The sequence below is a fragment of the Odocoileus virginianus genome, chromosome 12, assembly GCF_023699985.2.
Source record: "Odocoileus virginianus isolate 20LAN1187 ecotype Illinois chromosome 12, Ovbor_1.2, whole genome shotgun sequence".
In the NCBI taxonomy this organism is placed as follows: domain Eukaryota; kingdom Metazoa; phylum Chordata; class Mammalia; order Artiodactyla; family Cervidae; genus Odocoileus; species Odocoileus virginianus.
Window position 1 is genome coordinate 6150966 of NC_069685.1, and position 21458 is coordinate 6172423.

Genomic DNA, 21458 nt, shown 5'->3' on the forward strand with positions numbered 1-21458 from the left:
AGGAAATCAGTCCTGAATATTCATTGGAAGGACTGATGCTGAAACTTCAGTGCTTTGGCTACCTGATGCGAAGAACCAACTCACTGGAAAAGACCCTGATGCTGGGAAAGACTGAAGGCAGGAGGAGAAGGGCACGACAGAGGATGAGATGGTTGGATGGCATCACCAACGCGATGGACACAAGTTGAGTAGTCTCCGGGAGATGGTAATGGACAGGGAAGCCTAGCGTGCTGCAGTCCATGGGGTCGCAAAGAGTCAGACATGACTGAGCAACTGAACTGAACTAAGACTGTATACAGGGGCTTCCCCAGTGACTCAGATGGTAAAGAACCCGCCTGTCAATACAGGAGACGCAAGATACATAGGTTCGATCCCTGGGTCAGGAAGATCCCTGCAAAAGGAAGTGGCAACCTGCTCCAGGATTCTTGCCTGGAAAATTGCATGGACGGAGGTACCTGGCAAGCTATAGTCCATGGAGTCAGAAAGAGTCGGGCACGACTGAGATTGCATATGCACACAACACACAGCCTATATATATCAATGACATTTAGCTAAAACCGTCAAACAGCTTTCCAAAGTCGCTATACCAATTTATATTTTTAACAATATGCATCCAGTAAACAGCCATTGATTTGAACCCTGCTACTGTAGAAGTTACGTAATTAACAAGTTAGAAATAAGTACATTGATTTGAATGTATATGTTAGTAACATAATAGGAAACATTTTTAACATGTACATTTCATTAATTTATCTCATTTTATTTATTTTTATCCTCTCTAGGTAGAGAACTAAAATTAGATTTCTTAAGTACGGGAGCTGGACAAGATTTCCTTCTTTTTCTTACCTCCTTTAGTCCCACTTAAAAATGTAATTATGTCTTATATTGTATTATACGTTTCTCAAATCATTAAATATTTAAAATACCAAAAATCCATGATCATATGAAAAAAGAAGAGTAGTATCTTACTAATAGCCACACTTTCACATATTCTTCTTTCACACAGCTCATGAGACTGTAGTCCTTATCTTCACATCTCGTTGAAGAAATGGGCAAAGCACATCACCTTTAACAAAAAAACAGAAGTTCAGGTGTAGCATAGGGAAATGAGCACTCTGAGATGAGGACATCAAAATGATCCCTTCATTGACCCAGAAACCTTGGAAACTAAAAAAAGGATGAAGACATTATCATTTCCAGTCAAATTAAATCTAAATTTAAATTATCTTCTAAAGTTGTTTTCTTAAAAAGAACTCAAAAGTGCACAATGTATATCCTATTAGAATATTAATCATGCCATTAAATTCTTTTTTCTACCAAATATCCTAATAAAAACACTTTGCTTTTGAATGATCCTTTCTTCTAAGAAAATTGTCAAGTGGTCAGGGTCTACTCCACTGATGATATGAGGCTTATTAATTATTAAAACTCTTCTCAAATCCATCTGTCTTCTCTTTTAGAGTTAATCACCATAGCATGTTAGGGGCTCTGGAGCAGATGCAGCTGACAGTCATGTCTTCAAAACCCAGCTCGACTGCTTCCCAGCTTTGTGACCTGCATCAAATAACTTTAATAAGTACTCATTCATTTCTTGTTGCACCTCAACTTTCTCTCTAAAAATAATAATCACAGTACCTAGAGCGTTGGTTTGGAATGAGAATTGTACATCTCTACCTCTTTACATTTTCCTAAGCACAGTCTAAGACACATAATAATAAGCACTCATTAATTTAGTTTTCAAGGCAATTTCTAGGGACTTTATCATAAAGACATAATTCTAAACACAAAGATTCATGTGCAAGTATTGTCATAACAAATGTACAGCAAGTAACAGGAAAAAGAAAAACAAATGGCCACATATACCAAACTTCAATATTAATAAGGTGAACACATAATTTATAGTCTCCAAAAGATTTAAAATTTACTAATATGCAGTGTTGCAGAGTGGTCAACAAGTTTGTACATTGTTGGTAAGAATACAAATAAACAGTTTTCTTGAAGGGAAAAAAGTATTGTCATACTAGCAAGATTTTATAATATCTAAACTTTAGAAATAATTTAACTGATAAATAGGAATGAACTAAAATTATATCCCATCCAAACATAGTTTATCAAATAGTATGATCTCAGATTTATAAAATATATATATATAAAATAAATCCCTTGGTACATTCAAAACTACAACATAGGGTTGTACAAGTTCTTCACTGCATAATGTACTAGGGGCAAGTGAGATCTGAAATCTAGCTGTTCTCTGCTTGTCAAAAGCCACACACCCTGGTGCAGGGTTGCATTCACCTAGAGAACAGATGTCTTTTTCTAAGTTGCTCAGAGTGGTGTTATGACTTAGCTCCAGTCATCTGGAAATATGGACAGAAAAAAAGACTGGAAAGACACAAACTGAAGTATTAACACTGATTATGTTAAAGTAACAGGATTCTGCAGGAGTTTTTTTTTTTTTCCCACTATGATTTTCCATGTGTCCCAAATTTTCCATAATGAATATACACTATTTCTATAATTATAAGACAAAACTTTTACTTCTAAAAAACAAGCTGGATTTTAAAATGCAAATCAAGGAACTTCTCCTGTGGGTCAGTGGTCCCAGTGCAGGGGTTGTGGGTTCCATCCCTAGTCAGGGGACTAAGATCTCACATGTGGCAGAGTATGGCCAAAAATTAACTTTTTAAAAACTTGTTTAAAAATGCAAATCAAAGTTAGGATATCACCTCATACCCATTAGGACAGCTGCCAATAAAAAACAAAAATCAGAAAATAACAAGTGTTGGGGAGAGGGTAGAGAAATAGGAACCCTTGGGCACTCTCAGTAGGATATGAAATGGCACAGCCACTGTGGAAAACAGTAAGACAATGCCACAAAAAAACAGAATTACCATGTTGTTGTGTTGTTCAGTCACTAAGTCGTGTCCTACTCTTTGCGAGCCAGTGGACTGCAGCACGCCAGGCTTCCCTGTCATTCACTGTCTTCCAGAGCTTGCTCAAACTCATGTCCATTGAGTCAGTGATGCTATCTAACCATCTCATCCCCTCCTGCCCCTTCTCCTTTTGCCTTCAATCTTCCCCAGCATCAGGGAGAATTACCATATACTCCAGCAATTCACTACTGAGTATATATCCAAAAGAATTAAAAGCAGGATCTGGAAGAGATATTTGCACACCAACATTCTGAGCAACATTATATTCAATAGCCAAGAGGAAGAGGTGGGAAACGGGCATTACCCTTGACTTGCCGCCTCACCCAGGGCCATGCCCACTTCTTGGGGACAACCTGCAACCAACAACTGGCCCATATGCAAAGAATAAAGCTTGAGTTCAAGTCAGAAGGGCTCCCCCAGCTCCAGAGTTCCTCACGGGATCAGGCCAAGACTAACTTCATCCGTGTTGAGCCGGAGGGAACACCCCAATAATCTGCCCCCACACAAGTCTCTAATTTTAGAGTCTGTTTCCCAGAGGGCCTGACCTGCAACTCTTATTCAAGAAATCCTTTCCTGATACTCTTACAGTTTCTTTTTTCATTTTATATTTTATCTTTAGATTTTTTAATACATTTGGAGTTTACTTTTATATAATATGGGGATCTGATTGTATTTCTTTTCTTGCAGTGAGAAAATTTTCTCAGTACCGTTTATTAATACTATACTACATCGTTTCTTCTTATTTTATTTCTCTATCATATAAGAAATCCTCATTTATATACAGATCTGTTTCTTGACTTTCTACCCTGCCCTCTTGGCTTAAAGAGTTGATCCTGTGACACTGTTTCAATTGCTTTGGCTTATTTTCCAAAATTGTCTTTTTATAACTCACCAAATATATTCCAGAATTATTTTATTGATTTACCTCCAAAAAAATCCTTCTGGAATTGTTTTTCAAATCACACTACACTTACAGATAAATTTTGGAGAAATTAAACCTTTAAAGTGTTAAATCATCTCATTGGCATTGGTTGAAAATTACCTGTGACTTTGGCCACAGGTGAGATTCCTTGCCCAGAGCCACCGGGGCCTCGGCTGCCTGCTCGCCTCTCCTTGTGGGGAGGTAAACCCAGGCTCTGACACGTACCTCTGCTGTGGGCTGCCTGCGGCTGCCGGCGTGTTCTAGATTCTGGTATCTGACCCCAGACCTTGTCTTCTACCCACAGGACACCTGGGTGCTCAGAGTTTGAGTCCTACACCACCAGAACTGTGGGAAGAAAGGGGATCTACTCTTGTTATTTTTTTTATTGGAGTATAATCGCTTTACAATGTCGTGGTAGTTTCTACTATACAAAGACATGAATTTGCTATATGTTTAACTATATCCCCCTGCCCTCTTGAGCTTCCCTCCCATCTCCCCTTCTCTCATCTTTCAATAAAGCTGTTGATCTAAAAAAAAAAAATTATCTCATTATTAGCATGGTATGTTGCTTCATTTATTCAGGTGTTCTTAATATTTGCAAATCAAGCCATACAATTTTTTCCATAATAATTTTTATATTTTTTAGATTAATTTTTTTATATTGTATGGGCTTCCCTGGTGACCCAGCAGTAATGAATCCGCCTGCAATGCAGGAGACCCTTGTTCAGTTCCTGGGTCAGGAAGATCCCGTGGAGAAGGAAATGGCAGTCCACTCCAGTCTTCTTGCCTGAAAAATCCCATGGACAGAGGAGCCTAGTGGGCTTCTGTTGATGGGGTCACAAAGAGTCAGACACGACTGAGTGACTAAGCACAAGCTACTTCACATTGCTTAATAAGGTATTTTCTTTTAAAATCAGCTAGACACCCTTTCTGAAGTATGTGACAGAACTCTGACCATTACATATCACATTTATTTTTGTTCTTTTTGCAATGGCCAAGAATCAAGCGTTAATTCAAAAATAGTGGTCATAGAGGGGATCATTGCATTTTTCTCTACTTAAAGTGAAGATACAAGCAGACACTACCAGTTGTCAACCCAATTTCAAGTCTCTGTATTTTTTTTTCCTTTCTACCAGAAACCAGTTTAGTTTATAGAGGCAAAATGCAACTGCTTTTGTAACTAAAGGGGGATGCAGTCCAAGACAATGGGCTGTTAGGAGGACATGCCTGGGTGAGCTTGCAGAAAGCCCAACTGGCTTGGTCTGCATCCCTGCCCTTTTCTCTGTCTTCTTCTTGCCTAGAGCCAGAGGTAGAAACCAGCTGAGCCAGAGAACAAAAGCTGAGCGTGAGGGACTGAGCGGAGTGAGAGGGGCCCAGAACACTGACGCTCTCAGGCCACGTGCAGGGCTGTGCGGCACACCTCTGGACTTCCTGCTTATTAGTAAGAAAAAGCCAAGATTTACATGTTTATACTACTGTTGTCTGGGTTTCACGTACATATAACAAACACAGGCCTAGATAATATCACATTTAAGTTCTGTTAAATGTGATATTTGCCATAGATTTTTGGTTGATGTCCTTAATCAGGTTGAAATTCTTCTCTTATATTCCACATTCTAAATATCTCCTTTCTGGCATCTCCAGAATTGTTGTGCATGAGAAAGAGCCAGCAGCCATTCTTAGCTTACCATCTTATCTAACATCAGAAATGCCTGGTTCAATGCATCCAACTATCGATGCAAATATATTACTCTAAATATAAATACATGCCTTAAGGATAAGGAAGATAACATATGTGTATGTGCACAAATAAGTTTATTTTCTTCCTTTCTTTGAATATTTTACACACATTTATTTTCTTCCTTCCTTTCAATATTTTATATATATTTCAAGAACCTTCAATAACCCAACGATTTGCAAACATTCCATTAGTCCTTAAAGGGGCCACAAAAATGAAGACAATACCATCTTCACCACTGTAATCCAGTAACGAAAATAAACTCTTGTTTGTTTGTTTAAAATAAAGTTTATTTCACAAACAGAATAAAGTCAATGCTTTTTGAATTCTTACATTCCCAGATTTTAATAAGAATCAAAATTTATATTTTATTTTGATCACCAACCAACATTTTAAGTGACATTTTTTAAGTAAGAAAACATGCCCAATTTCATAAACTTTTTACCCTAATTACTATGAAAGTGAAAGTGAAAGTTGCTCAGTCATGTCCAACTTTTTGCAACCCCACGGGCCATATAGTCTACAGAATTCTCCAGGCCAGAAGACTGGAGTGAGTACTTTCCCTTCTCCAGCAGATCTTCCCAACCCAGGGATTGAACCCAGGTCTCCCACTTTGCAGGCAGATTCTTTAATTACTATAAACAAGGTATAACATGATGAGAGCTACAGGATGTTTTTTTAAAGGATAGCAATTTTAGCTGGGGCCCTGGAAAGATCTCAAAGACTGGTATTTGAAAATTTTAGGGCAAATTTGACATGGGAAGATCCTAAACTCACCTCCTCCCTCAGACACACTAAATCTATAGCTACCTATGAACAACTTCTTCTGGGGTGGGGTAGGGCAAGAAGTAGCAAGCAATTCCTACAGATAAGGAAATGAGGGTAAAAACACCCACACTGAAGTAGGTTGTTGTTCATTCGCTAAGTCATGTCTAACTCTCTGCAACCCCATGCACTGTAGCCTGCCAGGCTCCTCTGTCCATGGGATTTGCCAGATGAGAATACTGGAGGGGGTTACCACTTCCTTCTCCAGGGGATCTTCCCCACCCAGGGATCAAGCCTGTATCTCCTGCATTGGTAGGCAGATTCTTTACCACTGAGCCACCAGGGAAGCCCCACTGCGGTGGGAAGGACAGGCTTAAAACCAACCCTGGCTTTGGAACCCACAATTCAGGAGGGGACTCAAAACTTAGAGCTTCTCCCAGAAGAGCAAAGAGTTTCAACCCCACATTGGGCACCCAAATTTTAAAACCTGCATCTGAGACACACAAGCTCCCCCCTAAACATTAAGTTTTTAATACCAATGCGACTGCAAACCATGAAACCTGCCAGGCTACAGGGGACTGAGAAACAACTCTTAAAGGGTTAGCGCATTCAGACTCACCCACCCCAGGGACCATCAGAGAGGCAGCCATTGTGAGGAGTCTAGAGTTTACAAGAAAGGAGTTCATTTGGTTATATTAAAGCATTGGTCCAAGGGGCAAGCATCTAATTTAATATACACCTAAGGACCTACCAGAGCACTCTCCAGAGATGGAGGCTGGAAGCTGACATCTTTGCACTCTCCCCCTATGCCACTCTCCAACTCACCAGGAGCTCCCAGAAAGGAGAGTGCACACAATTTTGTGCCCCAGTTTTTGCAGCTGCCACCAGGAGCACCTGTATTACCTGGCTCTGATGGCCAGCAGGACTTAACACTTGTGGTCCCACAGGAGTAGATATATATGCATACTTTAAAAGTTGCTACCTGAGAGTCTGGTTTCCAATTAGCTTGAAACTAGGCAGTGACTAAGAAACTCCCCTTTGGGACCCTGACAGGTCTTGGCACACCATCAATGCCTGGGAGTCTAAAATAGGTTGTGTGACAAAGGAAACTATGCAAGGTGAAAAGACAGCCCTCAAATTGGGAGAAAATAATAGCAAACGAAGCAACAGACAAAGGATTAATCTCAAAAATATACAAGCAACTCCTGCAGCTCAATTCCAGAAAAATAAATGACCCAATCAAAAAATAGGCCAAAGAACTAAACAGACATTTCTCCAAAGAAGACAAACAGATGGCTAACAAATACATGAAAAGATGCTCAACATCACTCATTATCAGAGAAATGCAAATCAAAACCACAATGAGGTGCCATTACACGCCCACTCAGGATGGCTGCTATCCAAAAGTCTACAAGCAATAAATGCTGGAGAGGGTGTGGAGAAAAGGGAACCCTCTTACACTGTTGGTGGGAACGCAAACTAGTACAGCCACTATGGAAAATAGTGTGGAGTTTCCTTAAAAAATTGGAAATAGAACTGCCATATGACCCAGCAATCCCACTTCTGGGCATACACACTGAGGAAACCAGATCTGAAAGAGACACGTGCACCCCAATGTTCATCGCAGCACTGTTTATCATAGCCAGGACATGGAAGCAACGTAGATGCCCATCAGCGGACGAATGGATGAGGAAGCTGTGGTATATATACACCATGGAATATTACTCAGCCATTAAAAAGAATTCATTTGAATCAGTTCTAATGAGATGGGTGAAACTGGAGCCCATTATACAGAGTGAAGTAAGGCAGAAAGATAAAGACCATTACAGTATACTAACACAAATATATGGAATTTAGAAAGATGGTAACGATAACCCTATATGCAAAACAGAAAAAGAGACACAGATGTACAGAACAGAATTTTGGACTCTGTGGGAGAAGGCGAGGGTGGGATGTTTCAAGAGAATAGCATCGAAACATGTATATTATCTAGGGTGAAACAGATCACCAGCCCAGGTTGGATGCATGAGACAAGTGCTCGGGCCTGGTGCACTGGAAAGACCCAGAGGAATCGGGTGGAGAGGGAGGTGGGAGGGGGGATCGGGATGGGGAACACATGTAAATCCATGGCTGATTCATGTCAATGTATGACAAAACCCACTACAATATTGTAAAGTAATTAGCCTCCAACTAATAAAAATAAATGAAAAAAAAAACATTATGGATATTTTACATTTAAAAAAATAAAATAAAATAGGTTGTGTGGACAATCACAAAAGTTCGAGAGACAACCAAGAGCTAGAGCAGTGTTGAACAAGACGGTTCATGTTCCACACGAGGTCATTCCTTCAAGACTGAAGAGGAGGCTGCTTTATGTGTGTGTGCTAGGTGGCTTCAATCTTGTCTAACTCTTGCTATGCCATGGACTGCAGCCTGCCAGGCTCCACTGTCCATGGGATTCTCCAGGTAATAGTACTAGAGTGGGTTTCCGTGCCCTCCTCCAGGGGATCTTCCTAACCCAGAGATCAAACCTGTGTCTCCTCCATAGCAGGCAGATTGTTTACCACTGAGCCACCAGTGAAGTCTGGCTATATACAAACTGTTATTTTAAAAAATGGATAAACAAGATCCTAATATATGACACAGAGAATTATATTCAATGTCCTGTAATAAGCCATAATAGAAAAGAATATAAAAAAGAATATGTGTGTGTGTGTATATATATGTCTATATATATAACTGAATAACTTGACTGTACAGCATAAATTAATACATTATAAATCAACTATACTTCAATTAAATTTTTAAAAAGAGTTGGTTTTTATGTATAAGATAAAACAGCCAACACAGAGTCAAGAAAAATGAAGAAATAGAGGAACATGTTCCAAGTGAAAGTACAAGATATAATCTTAGGGGAAAAAAATCCTTAATGAAATGGAGATAAGTGATTTACATGATAGTTTTTTAAATCATTCATAAAGATGCTCACAGAATGTAGGAGAAGAATGTTTGAACACAGTGAGGACTATAGCAAAGAAAGAGAAGAACATAAGAAAGTACCAAGCAGAAGTTGATGAGCTGGAATATAATAACTGAACTGAAAAATACAGTGGAGGCACTCAACAGTCAATTAGATGAGGCAAAGAAAGAGATCAACAGGTCAGTAGAACTCATCCAATCACAGCAGAAAAAATTTTTTCTAAATGAAGGTAGCTTAATATACCTGTGGGATAACATCAAGCAGAACAACATCCACATTATAGAGATCCCAGAAGAGAAAAAGAGGCAGAAAAACTTATTTGAGTAAATAATGACCAAAAACTTCCCTACCCAGGGGGAAGAAAACAGACATCCAGATTCAAGAAGCCCACAGAGCTGCAAATAAGAGGAACCCAAAGAGACCTACACTAAGATATATAACTACAATGTCAAAAGTTAAAGACAAGGAGACAATCTTAAAAGCAGCAATAGGAAAACTTATTACACTCAAGGGAACCCTGTAAGACAATCAGACTTCTCAGGAGACAACTGTGTAGGCCAGAAAAGTGGCACAATATATTCAAAATGCTGAAAAGAACAAGATTTTCAATCAAGAATACTCCACCCAACTAGATAGTTATTCAGAGTCGAAGGAGAGAGAAAGTTTTCCAGGCAGAATAAATTTTTTTTTCACTGTTTTAAATTTTATTTTATTTTATTCTTTCATTTATTTTTATTAGTTGGAGGCTAATTACATTACAATATTGTAGTGGTTTTTGTCATACATTGACATGAATTAGCCATGGATTTTTAAAGTTCATAACCGCCACACCAGCCTTATAAGAAATGATAATAAGACTTCTTCGAGCTGAACTGAATCAGAACTTTTATGTTTGACAAAAAAAAATCAAAGTATAAATCTCACAAAGGTGAATACATATTACGAGAAAAAATTCAGAACAATTAATATTAATTAATTGTCATTATTAATTCAGAATACTTAATATTAATTAATTGTTAATATTAATTAATACAATAATTAATAATTAATATTGTAAAGGTGGTGGAAATTAGTATGAAAATGAAAAGTCAGAAGTAGTAAAAATAATTACAGCTACAATAATTAGTTAAGGGATAAACAAGATAACAAGATGTAAATTATGACATTAAAAACATGTGGGCACTACAGAAAATCAGATCATGAAAGAGAGCAAAATAAAAAGGAACAAAAGAACTACAAAAGCATGAGAGAACAATTATAAAAATGGAAATAAGTACATTCAGTTCAGTCACTCAGTCGTGTCTGACTCTTTGTGACCCCATGAATTGCAGCACGCCAGGCCTCCCTGTCCATCACCAACTCCTGGAGTTTACTCAAACACATGCCCATTGAGTTGCTGATCCCATCCAGCCATCTCACCCTCTGTCATCCCCTTCTCCTGCCACCTTCACTCTTTCCCAGCATCAGGGTCATTTCAAATGAGTCAGTTCTTTGCATCAGGTGGCCAAAGTATTGGAGTTTCAGCTTCAGCATCAGTCCTTCCAATGAATACTAAGGACTGATCTCCTTTAGGATGAACTGGTTGGATCTCCTTGCTGTCCAAGGGACTCTCAAGAGTCTTCTCCAACACCACAGTTCAAAAGCATCAATTCTTCAGCACTCAGCTTTATGTTCCAACTTTCACATCCATACATGACTATTGGAACAACCGTATCTTTGACTAGCCGGACCTTTGTTGACAAATGTCTCTACTTTTTAATATGCTGTCTAGGTTGGTCATAGCTTTTCTTCCAAGGAGCAAGGGTCTTTTAATTTCATGGCTGCAGTCACCATCTGCAGTGATTTTGGAGCCCCAAAAAATAAAGGCACTCACTGTTTCCATTGTTTTCCCATCTATTTGCCATGAAGTGATGGGACTGGATGCCATTATCCTGTTTTTCTGAATCTTGAGTTTTAAGCCTACTTTTTCACTCTCCTCTTTCACCTTCATCAAGAGGCTCTTTAATCCTCTTTGCTTTCTGCCATAAGGGTGCTGTCATCTGCATATCTGAAGTTATGGATATTTCTCCTGGGAATCTTGATTCCAGCTTGAGCTTCATCCAGCCTAGCATTTCTCATGAGGTACTCTGCATATAAGTTAAAAAAGCAGAGTGACAATATACAACCTTGACATACTCCTTTCCTGATTTGGAACCAGTCTGTTGTTCCATGTCCAGTTTAACTGTTGTTTGTTGACCTGCATACAGATTTCTCAGGAGGCAGGTAAGGTGTTCTGGTATTCCCATCTATTTAAGAATTTTCCAGTCTGTTATGATCCACACAGTCAAAGGTTTTGGCATGGTCAATAAAGCAGAAATAGACATTTTTCTGGAATTCTCTTGCTTTCTGAATGATCCAATGGATGTTGGCAATTTGATCTCTTATTCATCTGCCTTTTCTAAATCCAGCTTGACATCTGGAAGTTCTCAGTTCACATACTGCTAAAGCCTGGCTTGGAGAATTTTGAGCATTACTTTACTAGCATGCGAGATGAGTGCACTTGTGCAGTAGTTTGAACATTCTTTGGCATTGCCTTTTTTTGGATTGGAATGAACTGACTTTTTCCAGTCCTGTGACCACTGCTGAGTTTTCCAAATTTGCTGGCTTACTGAGTACAGCACTTTCACAGCATCATCTTAGGATTTGAAATAGCTCAACTGGAATTCCATCACCTCCACTAGCTTTGTTCTTCATGATGCTTCCTAAGGCCCACTTCACTTCACATTCCAGGATGTCTGGCTCTAGATGATTAATCACACCATCATGGTCATCTGGGTCATGAAGATCTTTTTTGTATAGTTCTTTTGTGTATTCTTGCCACCTCTTCTTAATATCATCTGCTTCTGTTAGGCCCATACCATTTCTGTCCTTTATTGTGCCCATCTTTGCATGAAATATTCCCTTTGTATCTCTAATTTTCTTAAACACGTCTCTAGTCTTTCCCATTCTATTGTTTTCCTCTATTTCTTTGCATTGATCACTGAGGAAGGCTTTCTTATCTCTCCTTGCTGTTCTTTGGAACTCTGCATTCAAATGGGTATATCTTTCCTTTCCTCCTTTGCCTTTCACTTCTTTTCTCAGCTATTTCTAAAGCCTCCTCAGACAACCATTTTGCCTTTTTGCATTTCTTTTTCTTGGTGATGGTCTTGATCACTGCCTCCTGTACAATGTCTCAAACCTCCATCCATAGTTCTTCAGGCACTCTGTCTATCAGATCTAATCTCTTGAATCTATTTGTCACTTCCATTGTATAATCCTAAGTGATTTGATTTAGGTGTTACCTGAATGGTCTAGTGGCTTTCCCTAACTGTCTTCAATTTAAGTTTGAATTTGGCCATACGGAGTTCATGATCTGAACCACAGTCAGCTCCCTATCTATACAGCTGACTGCATAGACCTTCTCCTTCTTTGGCTGAAAAGCATATAATCAACTTGATTTCAGTACTGACCATCTGGTTATGCCCATGTGTAGAGTCATCTCTTGTGTTGTTGGAAGAGGGTGTTTACTATGACTAGTGCAGTCTCTTGGTAAAACTGTGTTAGGCTTTGCCTGGGTTCCTTTTGTGTTCCAAGGCTAAATTTGCCTGTTACTCCAAGTATCTCTCGACTTCCTACTTTTGCATTCTAGTCCCCTATAATGAAAAGGACATCTTTTTTGGGTGTTAGTTCTAGAAGGTCTTGTAGGTCTTCATAGAACTGTTCAGCTTCTTCAGCATTACTGGTTGGAGCATAGACTTGGATTATTGTGATGTTGAATGGTTTGCCTTGGAAATGAACAGAGATCCTTCTGTCATTTTTGAGACTGCATCCAAGTACTGCATTTTGCCCTCTTTTGTTGACTATGAGGGCTATTCCATTTCTTCTAAGGTATTCTTGCCCACAGTAGTAGATATAATGGTCATCTGAGTTAAATTCGCCCATTCCAGTCCATTTTAGTTCACTGATTCCTAAAATGTTGATGCTCACTCTTGCCATCTCCTGTTTGACCACTTACAATTTACGTTGATTCATGGACCTAACATGCCAGGTTCCTATGCAATACTGTTCTTTACAGCACCAAACTTTACTTCCATCACTAGTCACATCCACAAGTGGGTGTTGTTTTTGCTTTGGCTCCATCTCTCCATTCTTTCTGGAGTTATTTCTCCACCCTTCTCCAGTAGCATATTGGACATGTACCAACCTGGGGAGTTCATCTTTCAGTGTTGTATCTTTTTGCCTTTTTATACTGTTCATGGGGTTCTCAAGGCAAGAATGCTGAAGTGGTTTTCCATTCCCTTCTCCAGAGGACTACATTTTGTCAGAACTGTCCACCATGACCCATCTGTCTTGAGTGGCCCAACATGGCATGGCTCATAGTTTCATTGAGCTAGACAAGGCTGTGGTCCATGTGATCAGTTTGATTAGTTTTCTGTGACTGTGGTTTTCATTCTGTCTGCCCTCTGAGGGATAAGGATAAGAAGCTTATGGAAGCTTCCTGATGGGAGAGACTGACTGTGGGGGAAACTGGGTCTTGTTCTGATGGGTGGGGCCATGCTCAGGAACTCTTTCATCCAATTTTCTACTGATGGGCAGGGTTGTGTTCCCTACCTGTTGTTTGACCTGAGACCAAACTATGGTGGAGGTGATGAAGATAATGGTGACCTCCTGCAAAAGGCCCCCTGCACATACTGCCGCACTCAGTGCCCCCGACCCTGTAGCAGGCTGACCCATGCCTTTGCCAGAGACTTCTGGACATGCACAGGCACATCTGGGTCAGTCTCTTGTGGAGTCACTGCTCCTTCCTCCTGCATCCTGGTGCAAATAAGGTTTTGTTTGTGCCCTCCAAGAGTCTGTTTTCCAGTCCTGTGTGAGTTCTGGCAGCTCTATGGTGACGTTAATGGTGACCTCCTCTAAGAAGGCTTATGCCACACCCAGGTCTGCTGCACCAAGAGCCCCTGCGGCAGGTCACTGCTGACCCGTACCTTCACAGGAGACACTCAGAGGCAGGTCTGGCTCAGTTTCTGTGGGGTCTGTGTCCTGGTGCATACAAGGTTTTGTTTGACTCCTCCACGCAACTCTGATGGGTAAGGAGTTTGAGTCTAAATGCAATTCTGCCCCTCTTACCATCCTTCTGGGGCTTCTCCTTTGTCCTTGGACGTGGGGTATCCTTTTCTGATGGGATCTAACCATCTTCTGTCAATGGTTGTTCAGCAGCCAGTTGTAATTTTGGAGTTCTTGCAGGAGAAGGTGGGCACACGTCCTTCTACTCTGCCATCTTGATTACAGTGGTCTGGCACTAATCCCAGGATCTGGCTTCACCTGCCAGGGGGAGTGGGCAACAGCCCCAGATTCTTTGGGACCCTGACTCCGCATGCCAGTGAGCCGGCACTAGTCCCAGGGTCCCCAGAGCTCTCCAACCAGGCACCTCACGAGCAGGCCCCACTGAACAGAGCCAGCAGCATCTCTTCAGCAAAGGTCCTGGCAATCAACTGGACGAGGGGCCTACCACACCTATCAGATCACTCACATAGTAAGCCCACCACAACTGAAGGACCCACACAGCCCTCCTAGGGGGAGTTCCCAGAGCATATACCTTGGGTGATGAGAGAGGAGAGCACTGCTGGGGTGCATAGGGTGTCTCCTACAGAGGGCCACTTCCCCAAAGTAGAGAAACATAAGTAACTTACCAAATACATAAAAATACCAATGGCAACTCAGACAAAGTGAATCAGCATAGGAATATGTTTCAGATGAAGGAACTCTGGAAGAGAAACGAAGAAAACACAAGCAACCTATCCAAGAAAGAGTTCAGAGTAATGATCTTAAAGATGGTCAAAGACTTGGAAGAAGAATGGATGCACAGAGCAAGAAGATAGAAGTGGGGTTTTTTTTTGCTTTAGGGTTTTTTTTTTTTTTTTTGGCTACACCATGTGGCCTGTGGAATCTTAATCACTGGATTACCAGGGAATTCCCAGGAGATAGGTTTTTTTTCTTTAAGAGTTAGAAAATATATACAACTGAACAAACATGAACAATACAATAACTAAAATAAAAAATTCACCAGAAGGATTCAACAGTAGACTAAAATACACAGAAGAACGAATCAGCAAGTTCAAGGCAGGATAGTGAAGATCATCGCTGTGGATCAGAAAAAAAGAATGAAAAGAAATGAGAACAGTTTAAGAGACCCCTGGGTCAACATCAAGGAAAATAATATTCACATTATAGGCGTCCAAGAAGGAGAAAGAGGTCAAGAACATATCTGAAGACAAAATAGCTGAAAACTTTCATGACACATGGAAGGAAATAGTCATCCAAATCCAGGAAGCAGAGAGTGTCCCATTCAGGATTAATCCAAAAAGAACACACCAAGACACATTGTAATTAAAATGAGAAAAAGAGAGACTGTTGAAAGCATCAAGGAAAAAAGCAAATAGTATACAAGGGAACTCCCATAAAACTCAGCTTATTTTTTAGCTGAAATTCTGCAGATCAGAAGGGAGTGGCACCATCTATTTAAAGTGATGAAAGGGAAAAACCTACAACCAAGAATAATCTACCAGCAAGGCTCTGATTCAGACCTGATGAAGAGATTAAAAGCTTTATAGCCATCAAAAAATCTAGAAGACTTCAGCACCACCAAACCAGCTTTACAACAAAAGTTCAAGGAACTTCTCTAGGCAAAAAAGAAAAGGTCACAACTAGAAACAAGAAACTACAAAATGAGAAAGTTCACCAGTAAAGCAAACATGCAGTAAAGGTAGGAAATCATCCACACACAAAGCCAGTAGGAAAATTAAAGGACAAAGTGGTAAAATTGTCAGTATCCACAGCAATTAAGGGATACATAAAACAATTAGATGTAAAATATGACATCAGAAACAGTAATCATGAGGGGAGTACAGTAAAAATGCAGGACTTTTAAATTCATTTGAAATGAAAAGATCAGCAACTTAACATTCAATATATGTGTATGTGTGTATGTATATATTTATACACATATACAATTATCTCTCTCTCTCAGAAAGAGACTGCTACACAAAAACCTCATGGTAACAGCAAACCAAAAATCTAAAATAGATACACACACGAAAAAGAACAAGGAAAGGTGTCCTTTATAATTAGGGTCAAACATGGCACTAACAGTAATCAAATTACAAGTGGAGAGAGAGTTAATGTCTATCCTTCTGAAACTATTCCTGAAAGTTGCAGAGGAAGGAACATCTCCAGACTTATCCTATGAGGTCTCCATCACCCTGATACCAAAATCAGACAAGGATGCCACAGGGAAAGGAAATTATAAGCCAATACCCCTGATGAACATCAGTGCACACCTCAACAAAACATTAGCAAACAAATTCAACACCATTGTCAAGTGGGGTCTACTCCAGTAACTGAAGGATGGTTCAACACTCACAAAACCAATGTGATATACCACATTAACACAAAGAATAAAAATCATATAATCATCAATAGATGCAGAAAAGGCATCATCAGAATTCAATATCTAATGATTAAAAAAACTCTAAAAAGTGGATTTAGAGGAAACCATACCTCAATATAATAAAGGCCATGTATAACAAGCCCACAGCTAACATTACACTTAATAACAAAAAGCTAAAGTTTTCCCCTAAGATCAGGAATAAAATAAGGATACTCATTCTCACCACTTTTATTCTAGTATTGGTAGTTCTAGCCAGAGCACTTAGGCAAGAAAAATAAAAGGCATAAAAATTGGAAAGGAAGAAGTAAAAAGTAAAACTGTTATGATCTGCAGATGACATGATCATATACATGTAATATATATACTTAGCACGTATATGTGCTAAGTCGCTTCAGTCGTGTGCGACTCTTTGCAACCTTCTCCACTATAACCCACCAGGCTCCTCTGTCCATGAGATTCTCCAGGCAAGAATACTGCAGTGGGTAGCCATGCCCTTCTCCAGGGATCTTCTCCACCCAGGGATAAAAACCCGTATCTCTTATGTCTCCTGCATTGACAGGTGGTTTCTTTACCACTAATGCCACCTGGGAAACCTATACACATATATATGTATAAATCCTAAAAACTTTATCACTAAACTGTTAGAATAAATACAGTAAAGTTGTGGGATATAAAATCAATATACAAAAACTGTTCACTTCTATACACCCAATGATGAACTATCAGAGAAATTAAGAAAATAATTCCATTTACAACTGAATCAAAAAGAATAAAACACCTAGGAATAAATTTAAGGAAGTAAAAGACATACACACTGGAAACTATAAGATATTGATGAAAGAAATTGAAGACATAAACAAATGTAAAGGTATTCTGTGTTCATGGATTGGAAGAATTCAGAGCATTAAAATGTCCACACTACCAAAGCAATCTACAGATTCAATGCAATCCCTATCAAAATTCCAGTGGCATTTTTCAGAGAAATAGAACAAATAATCCTAAAATTCAAAGGAAACCATAAATGACCCTGAGCAGTCAAAGCAGTTTTGAGGAAGAACAGAAAAGCTGGAAGATCATGCTTTCTGATTTCAAAATATGTTACAAAGCTATAGTAATCAAAGCAATACAGTATTATTATAAAAACAAACACATGTCAATGGAACAGAACAGATGGTGCAGAGAAATACACACATGCATACATATGTGTGCTTGCATGCTAAGTCGCTTCAGTCATGTCCAACTTTCTACAACTCTACAGACTGTAGCCTGCCAGGCTCCTCTGCCCATGGGATTCTCCAGGCAAGAATAATGGAGTGGGTTGCCATGCCCACCTAAAGGGACTGAATCTGCATCTCTTAGGTCTCCTGCATTGGCAGGTGGGTTCTTTACCACTAGTGCCACCTGGGAAGCCCACACATACATACATCTTCAATTGTATACAATGTGAAGAGGACAGTCTCTTCAAGAAACGGTGCTGGGAAAACCAGACAGCCACATGCAGAAGAATGAAACTGAACTGCTTTATACCATACCTGGGAATAGATCAAGCAAAAATGTATCATAGACTTGAATGTAAGACCTGAAACCATTAAACTTCCAGAAGAAAACACAGATAGTGAGCTTGTGGATATCAGTTTTGCCAATAATTTTGTAGATTTGACCCCAAAAACAAAAATAAGCATGTGGGACTACATCAAACTAAAAAACTTTAAAAAAAACCCAAAAACAAAAAACTAAAGAATGTCTACACAGCAAAGGAAGCCATCAACAAAATCTAAAGGTAGCCTATAAATGGGAGGAAATAGTTGCAAATCATTTATCTGAGAAGGGGTGTTAACTCAAAATACATAAAGAACTCTTACAACTCAATAGCAAATAAAAAGAAACAACTCTATTAATAAAAAAAAAAATAGGCAAAGGATCTGAATAGACATCTTTCCAAACATGACTTTCTCATGGCCAACAGGTATATGAAAAAGTGCTCAACATCACTAATTAGAGAAATACAAATTAAAACCACAGTGAGATATCACCTCACCTTGCTAGAATAACTATCAAAAAGAAATAAGTGTTGGAGAGGATGTGGAGAAAAGGGAATGCTTGTGCACTCTTGGTGGGAATGTTAAATTGGTTTATCCAATACAGAAAACAATATGGAGCATCCTCAGAAAGTTGAAAATTATTTTTTGGTTTTTTTTTTTTGTAAGTTATTTTTAATTAAAATTATTAAAATTCCAGCAATTCCACTTCTAGATATTTATCCAAAGAAAATGAAAACAGTAATTCAAAAAGATACATGCCCTCCCTATCCTGTGAAATGTCATCTTCATTTTCCCAGAAGTCATATGCTTACAAAGAGTCAGTGCTTTCTGTCAGTGTGAAAGTTGTCAACTCTCTTGATTTTAGTGTATGTACTTAATTCAAATTATCTAAACCTATGAAGTAATCTGCTCTTTCCTTGTCCCTTCCCCCTCTGACAGTAAAAGTCTCCCATTTTGTTCAGTTCCTCGGAGCTCCTTTCTATTTGGTATTTGGGATGTTGCTTGATTCATGATATGTTGAATAACGCCAATAAGATCTTTAAAAACTAAAAAAAGTATCTAAACTTGTAGTCTAATCTGTATGTGCTGTCTTAACTGTTAATTGTGTTACTGATGATTTTATCTTACTTGAAGATTGATTCATTTTTCAATTTGATACAAGTAATTTTTTTTCCTTAAAAAATGACAGGCAATTCCATGTTCATTGCAGCATTCTTATAATAGTCAAGACATGGAAACAGCCTAAATGTCCATCAATGAATGAATGAATAAAGAAAATGGTATATATATACAGTGGGGTATTATTCAGCTATAAAAGATGAAATTTTGCTATCTGCAGCAACATTAATGTACCTTACGGGCATTATGCTATGTGAAATAGAGAAAGACAAATGCTGTATGATTCTCATTTATGTGTGGAATACATAAAACAAAACAAAACCAAAAAACCCAGAACTCAAAGTTACAGAGAAAAGATTGGGAGTTACTAGAGGTAAGGGTTAGAGGTGGGAGAAATGAGTGAAAGGGGTCAAAAGGTTCCCACTTCTAAAATGAATACATAATGTGATTTTTAATTGAATTAACAATTGACTTGTAATCTTGTGTTAGTTTCTGGGGCACAGCAGTGATTCAGTTATATACAAAAGAATATATATTCTTTTTCACACTCTTTTCCATATGATTTATCACAGGCTATTGGATACAGTTCCCTGTGCTATATGCAGTAGGACCTTGTTGTTTTATCCATCCTACACTAATAGTTTGCATCTGTTAATCCCAAATTCCCAACCCATTCCTCCCCCACCCCCACTCAGCAACCACAATTTTCTTCTCTATCTGTGAGCCTGTTTCTGTTTCATGAGGTTCATCTGTGTCCTATTTCAGAGTCCACATATAAGTGATATCACATGGTATGTCTTTCTCTTTTTGAAAAATGTGGGACACTTCACAGATTTGTGTGCCATCCTTGCACAGAGGTCATGCTGATCTCTATATTGTTCCAATTTTAGTATATATGCTGCTGAGGCAAGCACCGGTCTTTTGTTTAAACATATTCTTCAACATTTCATGACATCTGAAGGGCTGTTGTTTTCTCCTTTCTTCACAGGAGCTACCCACTGTAACTGGTAATAACCTTTTTCTTAAAAATAGAGGAAAAACTAGCATTTTCCCAGTCATCTACCCCTCTTGTTTTTAAATTTATCTACTGTTACAGTCTTAAGAATGCTTGCCATTTATCTTTTATATTACTCACAAACTGCATTCTCTTTAGCCCTACTACATACATTTTACACTGGATGTTTTATCCTCAGTTCTAGGCAACCAAAAGACATGGTAAACTCTTAGATACTTAGGAAAACTACTGCCAGTTTCAAGAACTTTCTCTGAGTAGGCAGAGAGAGATTATAATTAAGCTGCTATGTGGAGCTTTTAAAAAGAAAAATTTCAACAGAAAATTATAGCTGCAGTGAACTCTTGATTATTCATAGAATGAAATTGCATGAATAATTGAAATCCCCCAGTTATTCTAATAAAATCTGCCTCGCGCTTTGTCCATTCAGGTTGCTGCAACAGAATAACCACAGGCTGAGGGGCTAAAACGACAGAAATCTACTCCTCACGGTTCTGGAGGCTGTAAATTTGAGATCAGGTGGAATAAGTAGGGTGCGGGCCTGCTTCTGGGTTGCAGACTTCTCATCACATCTTCTCGTGGTGGAGGAAGCAAGAGAGTGCTCTCCATTCTCCGGACGGGGGGTTTCCACGGTCATGCTGCAATCGGCTCTCAAAGGCTCCACTCCTAACAGCATCACGCAAGGAATTAGGTTTCAACATAAGAATTTTGGAGGGACAAATTTACACCTTCTGTGCCATTAACCCTTATTTCCTACTTTAATTTTCTCTCCTGTAATTCAAAACTGATTATCCAGATTTTGGAAAGGAGACATAACAGTAAAATCCATTGGTATAGTTAGAAAAAGGATTATTGTTTACAAATCAAATGCATCTGTATGAATAATTATGGGAATGCACATTAGAACCCAGCCATATATCTAAATATGTGCATCCTGGGAAATATTCAGTAGCCTTTTCTTTTTATTCAGTTGAAAAATA

General features: G+C 38.9%; 1 protein-coding gene and 2 non-coding genes across 9 annotated transcripts in view; 1 reads left to right on the forward strand and 2 right to left on the reverse strand.

The window, feature by feature from the left end:
• FHIP1A (FHF complex subunit HOOK interacting protein 1A) overlaps positions 1-21458 on the reverse strand; it is a 399036-nt gene that overhangs the window by 309568 nt on the left and 68010 nt on the right. For 6 of the 7 annotated variants that reach the window (XM_070474760.1, XM_070474765.1, XM_070474766.1 and 3 more), the window contains one exon: positions 970-1066. The exons of the other annotated variant lie outside the window; for it this stretch is intronic. The gene's annotated coding sequence lies outside the window, so the exon portion shown is untranslated. The remainder of the gene's footprint in view (positions 1-969; positions 1067-21458) is intronic. 7 annotated transcript variants of the gene reach the window in all.
• Positions 3963-4081, forward strand: LOC139037910 (small nucleolar RNA ACA64). Its single transcript, XR_011490858.1, has one exon. It is a non-coding gene; the product is annotated as a small nucleolar RNA ACA64 (small nucleolar RNA).
• On the reverse strand, positions 20277-20380 carry LOC139037880 (U6 spliceosomal RNA). The gene has a single exon (XR_011490834.1). It is a non-coding gene; the product is annotated as a U6 spliceosomal RNA (small nuclear RNA).